The 22,478-nt window shown below is 37.9% G+C and overlaps 1 protein-coding gene across 1 annotated transcript in view; it reads left to right on the top strand.

Moving 5' to 3' along the window:
- The window catches only part of CNTN5 (contactin 5), a 1,678,169-nt gene that overhangs the window by 398,763 nt on the left and 1,256,928 nt on the right, over positions 1-22,478 (top strand). Inside the window, exons 2-3 of the mRNA XM_086338280.1 lie at positions 8,439-8,532; positions 14,556-14,694. The gene's annotated coding sequence lies outside the window, so the exon portion shown is untranslated. The remainder of the gene's footprint in view (positions 1-8,438; positions 8,533-14,555; positions 14,695-22,478) is intronic.

Raw genomic sequence — 22,478 nt, 5'->3', positions numbered from 1 at the left:
CAGGATGCATTGCGGTAGTAAGAGAAAGAGGGATGGGAAGAAACTGTCAGGAGACTGCTGCTGTTGTCCAGGATAGAAAACCTCCAGGCTGAATTTTAGTATTGAGGATAAAAAAAGGGTCCGGATTTGGCACCTATTATAATTGGGGAGTATAGTCAATTATTAGTTGGGTTAAAAAAATCTGTCAAGGAAAAAAGATGCTTTATATTTTATTTTATTTTATTTTTGCCAAAGAATTGCATTCATGAAAAGTCATAGGAAAGTGGGCAACATGAAAAGTAAAAGTTATGGGGTGATAAGAAAATAATACGTTTGCATGTTGTGTGCTACGTTGCTTCAGTTGTGTTTGACTCTTTGCGACCCTGTGGACCATAGCCTGCCAGGCTCCTCTGTCCATGGGATTCTCCAGGCTAGAATACAGGAGTGGGTTGCCATGCCCTCTTTCAGGGGATCTACCCAACCCAGGGTTTGAACCCGAGTATCTTAAGTCTCCTGCATTGGCAGGCAGGTTATTTATCACTAGCACCACCTGAAAGGGATCTATAAGATGCCCATATGGGTATATCAATTAAATACTTAGAAGTTTGGAAGATAAATCACAAAAATAGGACACTTATGTTGATAATTAGAGTGAAGAGGACTGCATTAATTGAAAATATACCACAAGCCAGTGAATTTTTCCATAATTATTTTTTTAATTGAATGAATACTGTAATGTCAGCCAAGCAGTTTTGATAGAATGATACAAAAGATAGAGATTTGCACCTCATGGGAATGGGCATATGTGTGTTTATACATATGCGATACAGTCTTGGGAAAGTAATGCCTGTGACACTTGCCCTGTTAATTGGAAGATAAAGGCAATATAGTTATTTCCTTCTTGAGAGGTTATTATTTTCTGATTATGTGCTGTGGTGCCAGATGTCTCCAGAAAAAGTGTCCACAGCTTAGCTCCAAGGCCAAGGACATCCTCTGTTATTGCTGACAAATAGTTTAGTAAATTACCATATCCAAGAGTAAAGTTGATGATAACTGCAAATCGTCAAGTGACCTGTGATGTCCAGCAATTTGTCGATATTCCAGTCCCTGGGGTCCTATCCCTGGGGAGAGGCCTCATCCACTGTCCCTCTTCCCACTGTGGCTTTGTACCAGATCAGGTGAGAAAAGTCTTAGGAAAGACACAATACGGTAAGATTCTTTATACATTTTTGTAATAAACTCTAGAATCTCTCGAAGTCTGAGAAATCTCTTCATTGATTTTTTTTTCCTCTAGTTAGAACTCACAGAGTTTCAAAATATGCACCATGTGTTGTATATCTTTCATCCGTTTGAAGAAGTTTTCAATTGTACTCTCTTCACAGAAGACTCTAGTTGGGGAATTGGGGAACACGGTTTGATTCAAGCTATTTCCTCCCATGACACACAGTTTATGAATTACAGAAAGCTGAACCATAATATTTTAAGCACCTCAGTTAGTTTTCAGCTTTGAAATTACACTTTTAAAGAGTTCAGAAATACCCTTTCAGTCTATTGATGTGAGGCAAATCCCTTTGCTTCAATTAAGAGCTATCGGAGGGAATGGTGATAACAGAAGTCCGGCTCCGAGCAGCATATAACAAGATGATTACGGGCGCTGGCGGCCAGCCAGACTGCCAGGCTGTTTTTCACGGGTGTTACTTTACTGACAGTACCTCCATGACATTTGTACCTTGACACCAGAAGTGCTAACAGCTGCAGCGGCAGTGTTAGAAAGGCACGAAAGACCTTTTTCAGCGTTACTTGCTCTCACAGATTCTCAGCGCCCTAGGAGAATAAAGTCTATAAAAACTGACTTCAGCCTGCTGTCTCCTTTGTGAAGATATTTGCTGCAGAGTCTGAAAAACAGTTTTGTTCCATGACATTGGACTTAGGGGAGATACAAGTTTTTCAAGGTAGAAGATGTATGTGGTAAGTGTATGACAAAAAGCAGTAACAAGGCTAGTCTGGGAGTTCATGGTTTTGTGAAATAGAATATTTCAGCAACGAATTCTGCACTTAGTTACTTGCTGTAGGCAACCCTTTTGACCCCCTCACTGAGGAAGCAAAAATGACTAAAGGAGAAATATTCTAGTTTTCTTGACATTGGATGGTATTCTTAACTAATAGTGACAGATGTAAGAGTATGGCTTCTAGTGGTTGCTGCTAATGCCCGAGCTTCACGCTGTTGGGAAATGAGGAAGGTCTGAAGACGTGTGAACATGTGTGAGAAAGGAATTCAGATGATGAAAGGTGAACATGGGTTTAGAAAAGTTTTATTTTTGCAGCTCTACCAATCTCTCTTACTGTTTTCATATATATATATATATATATATATATTTTTTTTTTTTTGGTACATCAGTGTGCCAATAACATTTGGACACATTTTTCAGAACCAAGGTCCTAAAAGGCACATATTACAATTTACTATTATGAAGTCACTGCACTGAGAACTCTTTTTTGTATGTTAAGGTTATTTCTTATCATTTTAGTGTTGCAACCATTTTGGTCTTAGAAATGGGAAAATTTTTTTAGCTAAAGATTATTAAATTTCCACAGTTTGAAGTGCCTTTAGGAGACATTGCACAACTATTAACTCACACTAAAATTTTTCTATAAATGTTTCAATCATTAATGCTTTGTAGCATATGAGACATTTTTATAGTAAGTCTGTATTTTTAATTTCATGAAAACTGAGCTTGTCTTTGCACTTTTCTGAAAACTCCATTTTGAAGATTCAGGCATAAAACTTTGTCTTTATTACTATTTCATATACCCAATGAAAAGATCTTTAAATAGTATAAAATCTACAAATATAATATGCTGAAGTCCAGCCCCAGCTGATCCAGGGAGTTCGAAAGGGAGATGGCGTTGGCGAATACACTGGCTTTAATTAGATATTAATTAGAGATATAAAGAGTAATAGAATGAGGATAGCTCAGCAGGAAAATTCAGTGGAGAAAGGCTGAGTAGCTTGGTTTACGCGGGAAACCAATAAAACTTCAAGACAAGAAGTTTGCACCACTTACGTAGGCCACAGGCCTCCTTCTGTTCTCCCGAAGGAGAGGAGGCACTGAGGCCTCCCCGGTCGGATCTTAGAAGCCCAGGCAAAATTAGTAAGCTTGGCGGGCTCCGCTCTCCAGATGGAAACTCAGCCAGAGTTTGAGATAAAGAACGACATGAGGAGACCAGTATTTTGAGGAACTGATCCCCTTCTTTATTTTCCAGGGTCTGTTTTTATACACTGAGATGTTATACAAAAGTCATGCGGGGTCAGCAGTCCTGATTTTTATCAAAGTCAGGTGCTTCATACAAATGTATACAGAGGTCTTAGGGGTGTTACATCATCTTCTGGCCAGGGGGGCCTGCTGACTATTTATGACCCTCTCCTTGTGACAGCGGTCAGTCAACCAGAACACTTATTTCTCCAGGGGTGACTATTTTTGAAACAGACGCCACCTTTTGAAGGTACCGGATAAAGTTACATTCCTATAGGGTGAGGGTGTAGTGGGTTTTAATTAAGGAAAGAATTTGCTTAGCCTAAGGTCTAACGTGATTAATATCAAAGGTTAATACTTATTTCTTCTATATATTCATTAATGTGTATAAGGGCAGGGGATGTGGAGACTTAGCAGTAAACATTAGCTCAACAAATAGAAAACGCTTCACCAATACAATTTCTAATCAGCTCACTATACTTATACTAACAGTTTTCTAACTTCTCTAAGGAACATGTTTGTAGAAGGTTTAAAGCATCCCATGCCTCTCACGGTTGGGAAGCTGTGAGCAATCACATGTGGCCGGACAAGCCTGTCAGTCAGGCTAGAGAACCTTAAGAGGAGTTTGTAAGTTTGGAACACTCCTGTCATGCCCAGGAATTAATGTTAACTGGTGCTCTAAGTTAACTCCTTCTCCAAAAGAGGTGGTGGGGGACAGCCCCCTGTAAAGTCACAGGTGTAGGTGAGAGCACAAAGTAGTAAAGTAGGCAGGCTCTGATTATGGGGGTAGATGCTCAAGAATTTCCAGGGGGACTCCTGAGGCTCGATCCCGCTTTTGTGTATGTCGAGCCTCCTTCCTCATGACCTTTGCCATGGGCGGAGCGCCTCATGCTGGCCCCCGACAATAATAGATATTTGAGAGGAATAAGTAATCTATTAATAACTTCAAGTAAATAACAGGAAAGGGAAGTGAAATGTTAGTCACTCAGTTGTGACCGGCTGTTTGCGACCCCATGGACTGTGGCCCACCAGGCTCCTCTGTCCATGGAATTCTCCAGGCCAGAATACTGGAGTGGGTTGCCATTCCCTTCTCCAGGGGACTGAACCTGGGTCTCCTGCATTACAGGCAGACTCTTTACGATCAGAGCCACCAGAAAATTCCTAGGAAACAGAAGAGATAAATATCTATAATTAAGCACAATTTAATCACTGTGCTCATTTAGTTCTCTTTTCTTCACATACTATCTGATGTCCAGGGGAGTTAAGAGAACTGTGTGGTTTTGTGTAGTTAATGAATGACTAGAATTCAGTGTGATAACTCCCTGTCTCAGGGTTCTTTCTAATGCAGTAACCTTGGACATGCACAGAAAGCCAAAACATCAGGGTATTTATCTTTCAGCCTTTAGGATTCATGTCCAAATGGAAACCTTAACTGGTTTTGAGGAAATATAAATAAATTAAATCTGAAGGCATCACATCATAGTAACTTCAAAACCTTTATAAAATTAAGTACATTATTATCATCATTTTGCAATTAGCTTTCAAACAGAACACAGAGAGAGAAGCCTTGGGAAAAAAACCTATGCTTCATCCAAAATGTCTGTGGGGTAGTCTGCACATTTTTTCCATTTCATTGCTAATGAGTCATTTTCACCTGATGCCTGCTTGCCCCACTCCCCTCTGAAGAACCAGCTGTCAGTGTCCACAGCTGAGTGAGTTTGGTATCAGACAGGTGGCAGCAGGGTGGGGAAGAAATCGTGTCAGTGGGATGTAGTTAATCTGAAATTAGGATGATCCACCTGGTATCATTAAAAATTGACTATATTTCCTAAATGGTTCACTACAATATAACCAATACTTAAAAGTTAAAGTTTTAAATATCCTTGAAGAGATAAATAAGAGTATTTGTCTTTAATTAAATATTTGGGTAGTTTTTACAGTGTTAGATCAATGAAGTCTGTTTAATAATGCCAGAATTTTATAACCTGTTTACAGGAAAAAAAAATGAATTGATTTGTGATTTTCTGGATTCTGGCATTTACTCACTCTGTAAACTTCTGTGTGCTATGGGCCTCTGGAAAAAGAAAAAACAAACAAACAAAAAAAAAGATTTGACATTAGTAAAACCATGTTGAGGCTTAAATGACCCGTTATTGGAAGTGTTTGTGATACTTAATGTGTGTAGGTATTCAAAATTGCATTGCCATCGGTAGTTTTTCAGTAAACTATTTTTTAATTCTCATAACCACCTGGGAAACAATTCTAAGTTACTTAATGAAGCAAACAAGATCCCTAACCACATAATGCAACTCATATCCCTAGCTACAAATATACCCATTCATGTTCAACTGTCATCTTCAGCATGAAAGTCTCCTCCTCCTGAAAGCCTTCCCTGAATGCTCAACAACGGACTGGATACCTTCCTGTGATTCTTAAGTGCCAGGCTGACCTCTTACAGAACTTATCAAACAGCACTGACTGAAACTGGCTGTTCACCAATCTTGCTGTCTCACTGGATCCACTTAACTACAGGTCTTTATTTTGTTCACATTTGAAATTCCAGTAACTAGCACAATGAATAGAACATAATAAGAAAATTATATACACACAGAGGAAATAAATGTTAGGCATATAAATTACAAAAACATATAAATAAGAAAAAAAAAGAACTCCAGCCTCTTATCTGATTTTCAGTTTAACTATCATTCCAGCTACAGAATGAATAATATTTCTTTTTTTTTTTTTTTAATTTTGTTGGAGTATAGTTGCTTTACAGTGTTTTGTTACTTTCAGGTGTACAACAAAGTGAATCAGTAGAATATACACGTATATTCATTCTTTTTTAAGATTATTTTCTTATATAGGATATCACAGAATGTTGAGTAGAGTTCTCTGTGATATACAGTGTGCCCATGTTGGTTATTAATATGTATATAGTAGTGTGTGTATATTCATTCTAAGCTCCTGATTTATCCCTCCTCCCACGTTTCCCCTTTGGTAACCATAAGTTTGTTTTTGATAACTGTAGGTCTGTTTCTGTTTTAAAAAAATTAATTTGTATCATTTAAATTGGATTCCACATATGAATGATATATGATATTTGTCGTTCTCTCTCTGACTTACCTTAGTACGATAATTTCTAGTTCCATTTGTGCTTATGTATACTCACTCACTTCAGTCTTGTCTGACTCTCTGCGACCCTATGAACTGTAGCCCACCAGGATCCTCTCTCCATGGGGTTCTCCAGGAAAGAATACTGGAGTGGGTTGCCACGCCCCTCTCCAAGGGATCATCTTGACCCAGGGATCAAACTTATGTCTTCTGTGTCGCTTGCATTGCAGGTGGATTCTTTATCACTGAGCCACTAGGGAAGCCCCCAATGGCATTATTTCATTCTTTTATGGCTGAATATACAATATCCCACTATATATATGCACCACAGCTTCTTTATCCGTTCCTCTGTAGATGGACATTTGGGTTGCTTCTGTGTCTTGGCTATTGTAAATAGTGCTGTAGTGAATACTAAGGTGTATGTATCTCTTAGGATTATGGTTTTCTCTAGATATATGCCCAGAACTTGGATTGCTGGATCATACAGTAAGTCTATTTTAGTTTTATACAGAGCCCCATATTGTTCTCCATAGTGGTTATACCAATTTACATACCTACCAATGTTGCAGGAGGGTTTACTGCTTGTGGACATTTTGATGATGGCCATTCTGACTGGTGTGAGGTGATCCAGTTCAGTTCAGTTTAGTCACTCAGTCATGTCCAACTCTTTATGACCCCATGGACTGCAGCACACCAGGCTTCCCCAAACTCATGTCCATCAAGTTAGTGAAGCCAACCAACCATCTTATCCTCTGTTGTCCTCTACCTCTCCTGCCTTCAATATTTCCCAGCATCAGGGTCTTTTCCAATAAATCAGTTATTCGCACCAGGTAGCCAAAGTATTAGAGCTTCAGCTTCACGATCAGTCCTTCCAAAGAATATTTTGGACTGGTTTCCTTTAGGATTGACTGACTTGATCTCCTTGCAGTCCAAGGGACTCTCAAGAGTCTTCTCCAGCAGGAGAATTCAAAAGCATCAATTCTTTGGTGCTCAGCTTTCTTTATCGTCTCTCTCATCCATTGTAGTTTTGACTGTACTTCTCTGATAATTAGTTATGTTGATCACTTTTTTCATGTGCTTTCTGGGCATTTGTATGCCTCATGAACAATATTTTAAAGTGGATACAGAGTGAAATGCAAAGAGGCTGATTCAATAGCAATGCAGAAAATATGTTCATTTAAATGAATGGTAATGGGAATAGAGAAGACAAAGTTCTGAAATGTATAGGGATCAAGTAAACATGATTTGATAAACTACTGAATTCATGGTTGAGGAAGAATGAGATATCTGAGAAAGCCTTAAGGTTTGTGGCTTTTGCAAGATGGAAAGATGATGGAATCATTCACTGAGATAGAGAATGCTGGAAGGTGATATGATTGTTAAGGGTTGACAGGGAAGCAAACATTGAACAAACAGGTGAAGGGAAGCAAACATTGTTCCTGGTTTCAATTTTAGATATGTTAATTTTATCATGAGTTTGAAAAATCCAAGAGAAAAAAATGGTTATAAAGTTGGCACTTGTTTTTGTTTAGGTAATGTAATGAAATCAAGGATTACCTCAGAAGAGATTATATCGTAAAGATTAAAGGCCAAGAATGAATTTTGATGAAATGCACACTTAAGAGTCTGATAGAGAATAAGATAAAGTTCCAAAAAGCAAAATAGAATATTGGGAATGAAGGGAGATATTAATGGAAAAAAGGAATGAATGTGAGGTGTGAAAATGAAAACAGTCATAGATACCTCTTTTGAGGAATGTGGTTGTATTGGGTAAAATGAAATAGGGAAAAGTGAAAGGAGGATGTGGGGTTAAGAAAATGTGATACTTAGTGTTTTGTTGTGTACTTTACTGGGACAGTGTTTGCAGAGATATTTGGTCAAACATTTTTCTAGGTGTTTCTGTGAGTGTGTTTCTGAAGGAGATTGATACTTTAATCCTTTGGCTAAGTATAGCAGATTGTACTCCCTAATGTGGATGAGTCACATCCAGGGAATTGAAGGCCTGAATAAAGCAAACAGTCTAATTTTCATGTAAGAGGGAATTCCTCTGCCCACCTGCCTTCAGTTGGAATATCAGTTTTCTCCTGCCCACAGACTTGAACTGAAACATTGGTTCTTCTTGGGTCTGAAGCCTGCTAGCCTTCAGCAAGGAATATGCCCTTGGATCTTCTGGTTGCTAACTCCAAAGGTTAGTTTTCATTCCAATCCCAAAGAAAGGCAATGCCAAAGAATGCTCAAACTACCGCACAGTTGCACTCATCTCACACGCTAGTAAAGTAATGCTCAAAATTCTCCAAGCCAGGCTTCAGCAGTATGTGAAGCGTGAACTTCCTGATGTTCAAGCTGGTTTTAGAAAAGGCAGAGGAACCAGAGATCAAATTGCCAACATCCACTGGATCATGGAAAAAGCAAGAGACTTCCAGAAAAACATCTCTTTCTGCTTTATTGACTATGCCAAAGACTTTGACTGTGTGGATCACAATAAACTGTGGAAAATTCTGAAAAAGACGGGAATACCAGACCACCTGATCTGGCTCTTGAGAAATTTGTATGCAGGTCAGGAAGCAACAGTTAGAACTGGACATGGAACAACAGACTGGTTCCAAATAGGAAAAGGAGTACGTCAAGGCTGTATATTTTCACCCTGTTTATTTAACTTATATGCAGAATACATTGTGAGAAACGCTGGACTGGAAGAAATACAAGCTGGAATCACGATTGCCGGGAGAAATATCAATAACCTCAGATATGCAGACGACACCACCCTTATGGCAGAAAGTGAAGAGGATCTCAAAAGCCTCTTGAAAGTGAAAGTGGAGAGTGAAAAAGTTGGCTTAAAGCTCAATATTCAGAAAACAAAGATCATGGCACCCGGTCCCACCACTTAATGGGAAATAGATGGGGAAACAGTGGAAAGAGTGTGAGACTTTATGTTTCTGGGCTCCAAAATCACTAGAGATGGTGACTGCAGCCATGAAATTAAAAGACGCTTACTCCTTGGAAGGAAAGTTATGACCAACCTAGATAGCATATTCAAAAGCAGAGACATTACTTTGCAACAAAGGTTTACCTAGTCAAGGCTATGGTTTTTCCTGTGGTCATGTATGGATGTGAGAGTTGGACTGTGAAGAAGGCTGAGCGCCAAAGAATTGATGCTTTTGAACTGTGGTGTTGGAGAAGATTCTTGAGAGTCCCTTGGACTGCAAGGAGATCCAAGCAGTCCATTCTGAAGGAGATCAGCCCTGGGATTTCTTTGTAAGGAATGATGCTAAAGCTGAAACTCCAGTACTTTGGCCACCTCATGCGAAAAGTTGACTCATTGGAAAAGACTCTGATGCTGGGAGGGATTGGGGTCAAGAGGAGAAGGGGACGACAGAGGATGAGATGGCTGGATGGCATTGCTGACTCGATGGACGTGAGTCTCTGTGAACTCTGGGGGTTGGTGATGGACAGGGAGGCCTGGCGTCCTGCGATTCATGGAGTCTCAAAGAGTCGGATACGACTGAGTAACTGATCTTATCTGATCTGATAGTCACTTTTTATGTTAGCCCAATTCCTATCCATGGCCCATTTATATATTCTTACTTTAACCTTCTTCTCTTTAAACACAAATGTAATGATCAGGTCTACTGTTCTTTAAAAGAATTTCTACCATGAATGTCTTCAAGAATCAGCCTGCCATAATATAGCTCATTTTCATGACATTCACACAAATCAGATCTGTCCCTGACTCACTCTTGGCCTTTCTCTGTCTTGGTCAGCTGGTCACAGGACCTCTGAAGATACAAAACTAAGTGAAAGCACTATTGATCCAGTAATGAAAGTCAGGGCTACCTCCTCTGACACAGATCTTGAATAACATTTAATGGAAAAAACAGACTACAAGAAAAGTGGAATGCAGGTAGACACATGGCAATGGGAACCATTGATTCAATTCACTTTATCACTCTGGTTCTGATCATGTCTGATTTGGGATGTGGTGTCTACATCTTTCAGGGCTTTCCAGGTGGCACAGTGTACAGAATCTGCCTGCCAGTACAGGACATGCAAGAAATGCTGGTTTGATCCTTGGGTTGGGAAGATCCAATGAAGAATGCAATGGAAAGCCACTCCATTATTCTTGCCTGGAAATTCCAGGACAGAGGAGCCTGTCAGGCTACATTCCTTGTGGTTACAAAGACTCAGACATGACTGAGTGACTGAGCACACACACGTCTACATCTTTACCTAAAATGGGTAAACCACATCAGGAGGCTCAAAGGGTATATGGGATTCAGTATTTCTGAGTGGTTTAGCCAGATGTCCCTATTATGAATCTCAGCATCTAACTCCTTCCCAATCAAAACTCTGACCCTGGGGTAACAGACTTGTTAGATATGCAAATTCATATTTCTGGAGCTCAGCTACTTTTATAATTAACTCATGGACCTGAGCCTCAATTTTTTGCCCTCTGCCTCTAAGAGATGATAGTCTTCACATGCTAATTAAAATGTGCTGTGGTTTCACACTTTGAGGTGGTGATTAGCAGTGATGTGCTGGTAAAACAACCAAATGAGTAAGTTTTAAAAATCCTAATTTATAGTGTTTACTGATTCTGGGTTTAAATATTCCCATATAGGCTGAATTGAATATTAATGTACCTTAAAAACTTTCTTAATATTTATCAGTTGGCTATTGTAAGTGAGTTGTCTCAGTATACTGCTGGAATCACTCCAGGTCTCTCTTTGTTTTTCACAAATGAAGTAATAGAACCTAATTCATTCTGGAAAGATTCAATATTGTTATGCCTTGCTTTCAGTGGCAACAATATTTGAAGAAAGAAAAATCAATGGATTAATTTCCAAATTAACAATTAGAAAAAGTAAATGATATTTATCCAATGAGAGGAAACATATGTTAAATGTAATTACTTCTCTTTTAAATATGAAATAAATCATTAATGAATGCTATTATATTTTTTCATCCAGTTTTATAGAGATATTATTTAGATGTTTGTATAAGTTTAAGGTGTTCAGCATAATGATTTGGCTTCAGTTCAGTTCAGTTCAGTCGCTCAGTCATGTCCAGCTCTTTGCAACCCTATGAATCTCAGCACGCCAGGCCTCCCTGTCCATCACCAACTACCGGAGTTCACTCAGACTCACGTCCATTGAGGCAGTGATGCCATTCAGCCATCTCATCCTCTGTTGTCCCCTTCTCCTACTGCCCCCAATCCCTCCCAGCATCAGAGTATTTTCCAATGAGTCAACTCTTCACATGAGGTGGCCAAAGTACTGGAGTTTCAGCTTTAGCATCATTCCTTCCGAAGAAATCCCAGGGCTGATCTCCTTTAGAATGAACTGATTGCATCTCCTTGCAGCCCAAGGGACTCTCAGGAGTCTTCTCCAACACCACAGTTCAAAAGCATCAATTCTTCGGTGCTCAGCTTTCTTCACAGTCTAACTCTCACATCCACACATGACCACTGGGAAAACCATAGCCTTGACTAGACTGACCTTTGTTGGCAAAGTAACGTCTCTGCTTTTCAGTATGCTATCTAGGTTACATACATGATTATCAATGGTTATCACCTTGAGGTTAATGTATATTTATCACCTATAGACAGAAAAAGAAATAATAGAAAATATTTCTTTGTAATAAGGAAGCTTGTGACTTATTCTCATAACAACTTTCTTATATAGCATACAGCAGTGTTAATTATTGCAAACATCCACTGGATCAAGAAAGCAAGTGAGTTCCAGAAAAAATATCTACTTCTGCTTTATTGACTATGCCAAAGCCTTTGACTATATGGATCACAATAAACTGTGGAAAATCTGAAAGAGACTGGAATACCAAACAACCTGACCTGAGAAAGTTTTATGCTGGTCAGGAAGCAACAGTTAGAACTGGACATGGAACAACAGCCTGATTCCAAATAGGAAAAGGAGTACGTCAAGACTGTGTATTGTCAACTTGCTTATTTAACTTATATACAGAGTACATCATGAGAAATGCTGGGCTGGATGAAGCACAACCTGGAATCAAGATTGCCAGGAGAAATATCAATAACCTCAGATATGCAGATGACACTACCCTTATGGCAGAAAGTGAAGAACTAAAGAGCCTCTTAATGAAAGTGAAAGTGGAGTGTGAAAGAGTTTACTTAAAGCTCAACATGCAGAAAACTAAGATCATGGCATCCAGTCCCATCACTTCATGGCAATTATATGAGAAGACAATGGAAATAGTGACAGACTTTATTTTCTTAGGCTCCAAAATCACTGCAGATGGTGACTGCAGCCATGAAATTAAAAGATGCTTGCTACTTGGCAGGAAAGTTATGACCAACTTAGACAGCATATTAAAAAGCGGAGACATTACTTTGCCAACAAAGGTCCATCTAGTCAAAGCTATGGTTTTTCCGGTAGTCATATATTGATGTGAGAGCTGGACTAGAAAGAAATCTGAGTGTCAAAAAACTGATGCTTTTAAACTGTGGTGGTAGAACTCTGGAGAGTCCCTTGGACTGCAAAAGATCCAACCAGTCCATCTTAAAGGAGATCAGTCATGAGTGTTAATTGGAAGGACTGATGTTGAATCTGAAACTCCAATACTTTGGCCACATGATGTGAAGAACTTACTCATTTGAAGAGACCTTGATGCTGGGAAAGACTGAATGTGGGAGAAGGGGATGACAGAGGATGAGATGGTTGGATGGCATCACCAACTGAATGGGCATGAGTTTGAGTAAACTCTGGGAGGTGGTGATGGACAGGGAGGCCTCCCATGCTGCAGTCCATGGGGTTGCAAAGAGTAAGACAAGAGTGAGTGACTGAACTGAACTGAAGGGAACGTTTCATGCAAACATGGGCACAATAAAGAACAGAAATGGTATGGACCTAAGAGAAGCAGAAGATATTAAGAACAGGTGGCAAGATTACACAGAATAACTATACAAAAGTGATCTTCACAACCCAGATAATCATGATGGTGTGATCACTCACCCAGAGCCAGACATCCTGGAATGTGAAATCAAGTTGGCTTAGGGAAGCATCACTATGAACAAAGCTGGTGGAGGTGATGGAATTCCAGCTGAGCTATTTCAAATCCTAATGGATGATGCTGTGAATGTTCTGCACTCCTTATGCCAGTAAATTTGGAAAACTCACAGTGGCCACAGGACTGGAAAATGTCACTTTTCATTCCATTCCCAAAGAAAGGCAATGCCAAAAAATGCTCACACTACTGCATAATTGCACTTATCTCACATGCTAGTAAAGTAATGCTCAAAATTCTCCAAGCCATGCTTCAACAGTGCATGAACATTGAACTTCCAGATGTCCAAGCTGGATTTAGAAAAGGCAGAGGACCTAGAGATCAAATTGCCAACATCCTTTGAATCATTGAAAAAGCAAGAGAGTTCCAGGAGAACATCTACTTTTGCTTTATTGGTTACATCAAAGCCTTTGACTGTGTGGATCAGAAGAAACTGGAAAATTCTTCAAGAGATGGGAATACCAATAATTACATACACTTACATGATTTTCAAACATATTTAAAAATGAAGGTCACAAGCTTTTAAGATTAATAAATATTGTAAATCCTCTAAATAAATGGAAAATAAAAACAACTTAATTATGTGAATGCTAACAACAGTACAGGATTACTATAAAAGCTTTCCAAAAGCTGAAATACAAGAATTAATAAATGTGCTATTTTTATTTCAGTTTTATTGAGGTATACTTGACATATAAAGTTGTAAGATATTTACAGTGCACTTCGTGATGATTTGATATCTGTATACATTGTGAAGGACTTCCCAAGTGGCACTAGCAGTTAATAATCGGCCTGCCAGTGCAGAGGATTCAGGAGACCAGGGTTCAGTCCTTGAGTCAGGAAGATCCCCTGGAGCAGGAAATGGCAACCCACTCCTGTATTCTTGAAGCTTTTGAAATCCATGAAAATTTACCTTTGATATCCTTTTCTGTTTCTTAGTAAATACAAATTATAAAGGAAAAATTAAATCTGGTGATGTAACAACTCAGTAAATATACAGTATTTAGACAAACTATAAACATCTATTGATACTGTTAAATAGCATAGTCATTTTCTGAATAGCTAAACTGAACAATTATGTAAAATATTTAGTAAGAAAAGTAGATTTTGTTCAAATACTGGAAAGTTAAAAAAATATTTGTAACCGTAATAGCAGATATATTTTCTTAACAGGTGACCTTAAAGGATTGCTGTTTAGTGTCACTCAAGATCTACTAAGCATCATTTTTTGGATGACTGTGGCAAAAGGATATCTGTACAAAACCAGTTCCTTTCTGAAGTTTATAGTTGGGGCCCTGTTTTCAGACAGAAGGTACAGTTTATCTTTTATTAATATACCTTTGAAACTTAAAGGAATGTTGAAGGAAAATAATAATAAAATAATGTAAAATAATGTAAAAGTAAGGTAAAGCCTGTGTCTGCCAGTTATGGAATTCCTTAACAACAACTCAATATTTTAAGGATTTTTTTTTACTTGAAATAACTTTCATTTTAAATGAAAAAAAAAAAAACTTAGTTGTATTGGTAAACACATTCTACAAAATATTATAGTAAAATATTGAAGTGAAAATAGTAAAATATTTTGTTTTTATTAAAATTTTAGTTTGATATGAGCTTGGTAAGTACATAAATATTGTGTTAAATTGCTGAAAAGTATAAGAGAAACAGTACTGTCATATAGCCTCCTGTTTGATATCTTTATCTACCAACATCCTTTTGGTTGGATTTTATGTTTATTGACAGCTTGAGTTTGAAGGAAGTACTTAGGTTATATTAGCAGAAAGTCATAGATAGAAAGAACATCAACCTAACAACATCCCAAATCATTAAATGTCAGTTACATCTATTTTGAGTAAATATAAGCATTGTGTAGTTAAATAATAATCATTTAAAATGAATAAACTGTTTTATAATACATGATTAGAAACATGTTTAATATTCACAAGTGTGCATGAAGAGATTATTTCAATTTAATCCACTGTGTGCTACTTAACTATAAAATGTATGATATATTTTGAGATAATCAACTCAGGAGGTCAATCCATTTTGGATATAGAATTGTCTGTTCTTGTTTTCTAATTATTCATAAAACATTGACAATATCATTCCTAATTTCAAGGCTACTATGGATTTGTCCTTTAATTTGTCAGGTTAATTGAAGTTAATTGATTTGAAAAATTGTAAAGTATTTTCTATATCTATTCTATGCTTTCAGTTTCCTCAGGCTTGAAAATTACAGGAGGAAAGTGACTAAATCTAAATTAGAGAACAGTTCTGTAGAAGAGTGTGAAGTCAAGAGTCTAACGTGCAGTTTACTTTCTGCCAGTCACAGTCATGTTCTGGCAGATCACTATAGAAAACTTTACATTTCAAGTGTTTTAATTCATTCCGTGAAATGATACCAGTCTTTCATTTTTATTGAAGGTCTTAACTGCACCAGGTATCTTTAAATTAATTTTATGGATTAAAAACAACATTAATTTTTCATCTTTTCAAACACTAGAAAATAAGGGGAGAGAAAATTTAAGGAAGTAGATTGAAACTCTCTGACAGTGAAACCCCAAACTGTAGAAAAGAGTTAGTTCCCCATGAATTAGTCCACTGGCATATTCTAATATTGGACAGACTTTTCAGCCAAATTTTGCCATCATAATTCTCCTTGTTACTACAAGAATTATCTGAGAGTATGTTGCTACTGCTGCTGCTGCTGCTAAGTCGCTTCAGTCATGTCCGACTCTGTGCAACCCCATAGACGGCAGCCCACCAGGCTCCCCCGTCCCTGGGATTCTCCAGGCAAGAACACTGGAGTGGGTTGCCATTTCCTTCTCCCATGCATGAAAGTGAAAAGTGAAAGTGAAGTCACTCAGTTGTGTCCGACTCCTAACGACCCCGTGGACTGCAGCCCACCAGGCCCCTCCGTCCATGGGATTTTCCAGGCAAGAATACTGGAGTGGGGTGCCATTGCCTTCTCCAGAGAATATGTTACATATATAGAAAATGAAATTAATGATTTGTGTTCTAACTATAAAAGATATATACACATTTGGAAAGTGTTATTTCCTGTACATCAAGCATTTTGTCTTCAACTCTTAATCATTGGAGGATCTTAGCAAATGAAACTCTATATTAACATGTGACTTATCTAATATCAGTGATATCAGAGATAAATTATATGCAGACACCTTAATTGAATTTTGCAGTTTTAGGAACCTTATTTATGGTGCTTGTGATATTTTTAGAGAAAGACAACTGAACACAGCATAGCAGCTGCAGGTAAGAGGATTTGGGATCTAATGCTCACTTCCAGTTGGATGATGGATATTCAATTCTAAATTTACGGTAGACATATTAGCAGATGGAAATAGAATAGAGTAAATGCCTATGCCACCTGTGAGCAAGTGCATTTTATCAATTACCAGGTGAACTGTGTTAAATTCAAGTCATTCAACAGAACTCTAATTCTTGAGAAGAGACTTTTTGTCAGCCTATTAATATATTTAGATTTCACATTGAGGTTGGAAACATTTTACTATACAGGGAACCTATGGACACAGGTTTGAGCAGAGCATACTTAACTCTTGTTGTGTCACTCATGTTATTATTCTGTCTGTATAATTGAAAAGAATATTGGTAGAATAGGAAACAGTTGAAACAAATGAGACAAACTGAACGCTCCAAAAAGACATAAGTGAATTAGAATTGATGCATCTGATGAGAGTGAATTCACAGTGTCACTTTAAATAAAGCCCTGTTTCATTTAGGTACCTAGTCTGTCACTACAACTACTAAAAATATTCAGGGAAGGCACTGACAGTTTCATTTGACACAATCAATTAAATTCCTCCCATACTAAAAGTTAACATGTGTGTGTGTGTGTGTGTATTAAAAGGGGTCTTGAGTTCAGCCTCTGACAATGAAATGTTTCACTGAATAGCTTACACAGTGCTATTTAATAGACATTGGCTCAGTTCCAAGAGAAAGAGCTTCATTCCATTAGAGAAGAGCCCGAGTTTGGCTCTAGGTTTATAGATTTTCAGAATTGGCAGAATTATTATCACCTAATAAAAAAAAAATAATTCCCAATTCTTGGTATCGGTGTGTGTAAATAAAAGAGTCCAACAACTAATAAAAATAGAGTGGGGTGTCTTGTTTTAAAGAAATGAGAAATTTAATTCTTCATCCTTAATATTCTTGAAAATTGCATAGAAATTTGAAAGAAAAGTCCTTTTCACATGCTTTAGTTGCATACATGTATTGTGTATGTTAACAGCTTTGCTACTTGTTATGATATCCAGAGTTGGCAGCTTAAAAAATGAGGACATCGCATAAAAATAGTTTTGGCTGCATATTAGGACTTTCTAACAATTGCAATGTCCACAATAGTCTTTCAAGTGTAGTGTGTCCAAATCAGTGGGAATGTATGATTCCTAATGGTCACGATGGGAGATGGAAGAGTTCTCTCCAAAATTGTTATTCACTAATATAACCTTAATTTGTCCTAAGATGTTTGTTATCAGTTCAGTTCAATGTTTGTTATAAAGATAAGTATTTTGCCACTTGTAAAAATCAGCTATTTAATGTTAACTATATTTTAGATTTCTCTCTTTTGGAAGATACTATTTTCAAACACTTCTTGGAAAATCTGTTATATGAAGTATACAAAAATACATAGATACATGAATGAAAATAGAATGACTTAAATAATTTGTTCATTTCAGTTCAGTCACTTGGTCGTGTCTGACTGTTGCAACACCATAGACTGCAGCATGCCAGGCCTCCCTGTCTATCACCAACTCCCAGAGTTTACCCAAACTCATGTCCATTGAGTTGGTGATGCCACCCAACCATCTTATCCTCTGTCATCCCCTTCTCCTCCTGCCTGCAGTCTTTCCCAGCATCGGGGTCTTTTCCAGTGAGTCAGTTTTTCGCATCACGTGGCCAAAATATAGGAGTTTCAGCTTCAGCATCATTCCTTCCAATGAACACTCAGGACTGATCTCCTTTATGATGAACTGGTTGGATCTCCTTGTAATCCAAGGGACTCTCAAGAATCTTCTCCAACACCACAGTTCAAAAGCATCAATTCTTCAGCACTCAGCTTTCTTTGCAACTCTCACATCCATACAAGACTACTGGAAAAACCATAGCCTTTACTTAGACAGACCTTTGTTGGCAAAGTAATGTCTCTGCTTTTGAATATGCTGTCTAGGTTGGTCATAACTTTCCTTCCAAGGAGTAAGCATCAAATATTATATAATTTTAAGTTGTATGAATTTCTTGGCATTTATCTAAGCATTTATCTATCTGCCAGTTGTAGAGTTGAGGGGGTGGTTTAAGTTCACTACCAAGGGGTGATCTTCAATATGAGATTTTTCATAGAAGATATATTGGTGAATTAATGTTTTTCCAGTTGGAGTACCTACGGATACAAAGAAAACTAAATTAGCCTAAAGCAAGAGGGGAAATAACAATAATCAGTTTGTGTAGTAATATAAAGGAGTGTGTAGGTTTTATATTACATATACTTTTGCTAGCATGATAGAAGGCATTTAAAAACTATAAACATTCAAACACTTCTGGTGATATGAATGTATTCAAAAATGTCATACATGATACCTGACAAATAGTAATGTTTACTGAATATTTCTATTGTTGAAAGAATTCATAACAACAGGGAATGTTGACATTTTGGCTATGCCATGTTCTTCTATATCTTTATATAGATGCCAGGGAAAACTGAGTGTGGAAAATAAGAACCAAAATGATTTTTCTGGAGTAGTTTTCAAATATAAGAAAGTTTCTGTTTAATCTTGCTTATATACAAGCAATGGGACCCTCAAATGCTTAGTTAATTGAATGTCTCAAGTCTATCCTACAAAATATATTAGGGGCTCTGTCTCTGCCACAGAGAAGGAAATGGCAACCTACTCCAGTATTCTTGCCTGCAGTATCCTGGGGATGGAGGAGCATGGTGGGCTGCCATCTGTGGGGTCTCACATAGTCGAACACGACTGAAGCGACTTAGCAGCAGCAGCAGCTTGCTGCTATCTCTCCCAGTAGATGTATGAAATTGTTGCTCTTTCTGTACTAAGCTTAGTTTACATAGACAATCCCAGACAGAAAAATTATTAGTAAGATATAGATCCTTTTCCCTAAAAACTGTCATCTTTTTTTTTTTTTTTTGAGAGTTCTACTGAGTTTATCTTACCCTTATTTATTTGGTTCTTTGACATATTCTGTAGACTTTGAAGTTTGAGCATAATCTGAGATAGCGTTCTAATCCTAGCTTTGTATTTATTTTTAGTATAAATTTATTAATTTTAATCGGAGGCTAATTACTTTACAATATTGTATTGAATGCACTGATGTGATTTTGACAAATGGAAAGACTACAGGCTTTGGAATAATAAAAAGCAAGGCTTGAATTTCTGCTGTAAATTTACCAACTGTGGAAACTTGGCCTTAATTGTTATGTACTTTGTTTCCTTCACTTTTAAAGAGTGGGTATCTCATTTTACAACTCCAGTACTCTTGCCTGGAAAATCCCATGGACGGAGGAGCCTGGTAGGGTGCAGTCCATGGGGTCACTAGGAGTCAGACACGACTGAGAGACTTCACTTTCACTTTTCACTTTCATGCATTGGAGAAGGAAATGGCAACCCACTCCAGTGTTTTTGCCTGGAGAATCCCAGGGGTGGGGGATCCTGGTGGGCTGCCATCTCTGGGGTCGCACAGAGTCAGACATGACTGAAGCGACTTAGCAGCAGCATCATAATCTGTTTATCTGTCTACCTACTTATCTATTCATCTATCATCTATCCATATACACACTTGGACTTTGGTATCTGGAAGGTGTTTTTTATTATTGCTATTGTGATAGAATGTGTAGCACATTATTTTACCACTAAGTAGAATAAAATTTCACTTGAGAGTCTGGTGAGATTTTAAAAAGTAAAGATGGAGGGAAGTTTTAGTTTGGTTTACTCCTCTCCATTAGTTCCTGTCTTGCTGTAGCAAAGATTTAGAATAGTGGACCACTTGTAACTCAATCAGACAGCATTTTATGAAGAAGACATCAGGCAGTATTTGTAATGACAAACTAGTTACAACTCAGATACAGCTCAGTTTCAGCTCAAGTGGGAAGCAGGCAGCACACTCCTGATATGCAATGGCAGGCCAAGTCATGAAGAAGCACACTGATAGCTCTTGGCTTCCCTTTTTATACCTTCTGTATCCTCCCCCTGGTGTCTGACTGGATAAGCCCAATGCAGACAGAGCTTGGTATCAGTGTTCTCCTTATTGGTTATGCCCAGGACCAATCAGGGAAGGGGGTGTGTCCCCTCTCCAGTCTTCAACCTCCTCTTTCAAAGGCGTTTTTAAAAATTTTACCTGTTGCATAGTTCCACCATCATGGACTCTTTTTTCCATTCTAACTACCTGATAGAAAGAAAGAAAGGAAAGAAGAGAAGGGAGGAGTAGGGATAAGAAGTAGAGAAGGTAGGAAAGGGGTAGAGAGGAATGAAGGAAAGAAAGAAGAAAAGCAAAAGAAGGCAGGAAGAAACAAAAGGAAGAGTAAGGAAAGAAAGGATGAAGTAATACAAGGAAAGAAATAGAGATGTAGGGAGGTAAGAAGGCAAAGAGCATAAAGAAAAATAGATATGACTCTTTCATAACATTAATAATATTTAAATCCTGGCGCTGTTGTGGGATATGAAATAAACACAGAAAAGTGACTCACTTGTCATAAGTTTTTAGAAGATGGAATACCAAAAAAATGCTCCTGATCTCAATAGAAACAATGATTAAATAATACTCTGACTTATTTTTGCCAGCACATAGCAATATTTCCTCATTCTCTCTAGTACATTAGAGAGCCTGGAGATGTAATAACTGCACTTCTCAGAAGACCTGCCAGCAAGACTCAAGGTTAGAGTCCACTCAACAGGAGACATGAGATATGGAAGTTATAAGAGAAGTAGAAATCTTACATGATCTTTCCAGTTCTAGTCACCCCTGATGCCTTCCTTAATATCTTATGTCTTAGTGTTGGAAGCAATGATCATTAGTGACAGCTATATATAATTTTTGCAAATCATCTTTGAAAGCTAATGGTTAATTGAAGGTTTAGCAGCAATCTTTCTGAGATTCGTTTGTCCAGCCCTTTTTAACAGTTTATTTTGTTGTTGTTCAGTCGCCACGTCATGTCTGACTTTGTGACCCCATGAACTTCAGAATACCAGACTTCCTTGTCCTTCACTATCTACCGGAGTTTGCTCAAATTCATGTCCATTGAGTCAGTGATGCCATCCAACCATCTTGTCCTCTGTCACCCCCTATTCCTCCTGCCTTCAATCTTCCCCAGCATCAGGGTCTTTTCCAGTGGGTTGGCTCTTTGCATCAGGTGGCCAAATTATTGGAGCTTCAGCTTAAGAATCAGCCCTACCAATGAGTATTCAGTGCTGATTTCCTTTAGTATTGACTGGTTTGTTTTCCTTGTTATCCAAAGGAGTCTCCAGAGTCTTCTCTAAGCACCACATCTTGATAGAATTCATTATTCAGTGCTCAGCCTTCATTATGGTCCAACTCTCACATTCATACATGACTACTGGAAAAACTATAGGTTTGACTATATGAACCTTTTTTGACAAAGTGACGTCTATGCTTTTAAATATACTGACTAGATTTGTCATAGCTTTTCTTCCAAGGAGCAAGTGTCTTTTAATTTCATGGCTGCAGTCACCATCCACAGTAATTTTTTAAGCCGAAGAATATAAAATCTGTCATTGTTCCCAATTTTTCTCCATCTATTTGCCATAAAGTAATGGGACTGGATGCCATGATCTTCATTTGTTGAATGTTGAGTTTTAGGCTAGCTTTTCTACTCTCCTCTTTTACCCTCATCAAGAGGCTCTTTAGTTCCTCTTCACTTTCTGTCATTAGAGTCGTAACACCTGCATATATGAATGAGGTTGTTGATATTTTTCACTGAAATCTTGTGATTTCAGAGTGTGATTTATCCAGACCTACATTTTGCATCATTTACACTTCATAGAAGTTAAATAAGCAGAGTGACAACATACAACCTTGTTGTAATCT

The sequence above is a fragment of the Bos grunniens genome, chromosome 15 (assembly GCF_055505025.1).
Source record: "Bos grunniens cultivar Pamir isolate PY7600 chromosome 15, Bosgru_T2T1.0, whole genome shotgun sequence".
Lineage (NCBI taxonomy): Eukaryota > Metazoa > Chordata > Mammalia > Artiodactyla > Bovidae > Bos > Bos grunniens.
This window is presented reverse-complemented; position numbering and strand designations above follow the sequence as displayed.